The sequence below is a fragment of the Cavia porcellus genome, unplaced genomic scaffold (assembly GCF_034190915.1).
Source record: "Cavia porcellus strain 051 isolate PalLab524CR breed Dunkin Hartley unplaced genomic scaffold, mCavPor4.1 scaffold_29, whole genome shotgun sequence".
NCBI classification, from domain to species: Eukaryota; Metazoa; Chordata; class Mammalia; order Rodentia; family Caviidae; genus Cavia; species Cavia porcellus.
In genome coordinates, this window is record NW_026947512.1 from 29,325,859 (window position 1) to 29,327,203 (window position 1,345).

At 28.9% G+C, this 1,345-nt stretch overlaps 1 non-coding gene across 1 annotated transcript; it reads left to right on the forward strand.

The window, feature by feature from the left end:
* Positions 1–864: 864 nt before the first annotated feature.
* Positions 865–971, forward strand: LOC111758337 (U6 spliceosomal RNA). Its single transcript, XR_002792527.1, has one exon. It is a non-coding gene; the product is annotated as a U6 spliceosomal RNA (small nuclear RNA).
* Positions 972–1,345: the final 374 nt, after the last annotated feature.

Below are 1,345 nucleotides of genomic sequence, written 5' to 3' on the forward strand. Positions count from 1 at the left end.
AATGGACAAACGATATGAATAAATAATGCATGAAAGAAGATATGTGATCTAACCATTCCCAAGAGATAGAAGTCCACACAAAGATTACTAAGAAATGGTCAAAAATTCTAATTGTACTATTCCCAAAATGGAGATAATCCAATGTCTACCAGCTAGTAGAGAAATAAACACATTTCAATAAACTTACACAATGAAAAATTAATTAACAACGGAAAGAAAAACTCTTCATAAATAAAACAAGGTGAACAAACCTTAAATATGCTGAGTAAAAAAATTAGAAACACATCCATAAGTGCACAGTGTATTTTTATTCTAGAGAATAAAAATTAAATTCTTATCATAGAAAGCAAACAGTAGTTGATGTAAGGTTGGTAAACTTACGGGACTGAAGAATTTAGGGTAATGTATTTGTTACCTTGAGTGTAATTATAACTTTATGGGAATATGGTCACCTTAAAGTTCATCAAATTATATGCATACATTAACACAGTTTTTTTAATTTTTAATATACTTGAAGAATAAGAAAATTAATACAGAAAAGATTCTCCATTATGGTAAAAGAATTTGATCTAAATTTCTTTCCAATTTTTAAAAAGTATAATATATAATTTGAATATGGAATTTATATAAAATAAAATCTAGGTAATTAGCAATTTACTATTGTATGCTATGGTCATTTATATTTCCTCTAAATTTCTTTTGCTTTTATAGCATATCCTTTAGTATCATAAAATTTAATGAATTTTCTATATATTATATTGCTTTATTATGCTATCCATTATGTTTCAACTTTAAGTTTTCATTATTTAAATTTTATTGCACTAGTCGCAGGAGAGAAATACAAACTTAAAAATTTCAAAATGCGTGCTCACTTCAGCAGCACATATGCTAAAATTGGAACAATCCAGAGAAGATCAGCATGGCCCCTGCACAATGATGACAGGCAAATTCGTGAAGCATTCCATATTTTTAAGAGCTACAAAGGATATGATTGTAGTTATGTTTAAGTGTGTAAGCTAGATAAACATATTATTAAGCTTTTGTTGTCTTATTGAACACAATGGTTTGTTCTGTCACTGTTTGTCCACCTTTTATGCTTTGATTTTGTATTGAACAACTATTTCTAAGATGACAATATGTAATTTATCAACATGATTTGTCAGTGTTTTATTCTTTTTAAAACTCTAATATTTCTATGCTTTTTTTCTCTAAATAAATAATACACAAAATGCTCAAAATATTGGTGCACGTGTGTGTGTGTGTGTGTGTGTGTGTGTGTGTGTGTGTGTGTGGTGTGTGGTATTCGGGGTCAACCCCAGGTCCTTGCACACTCTAAGCAATAGCT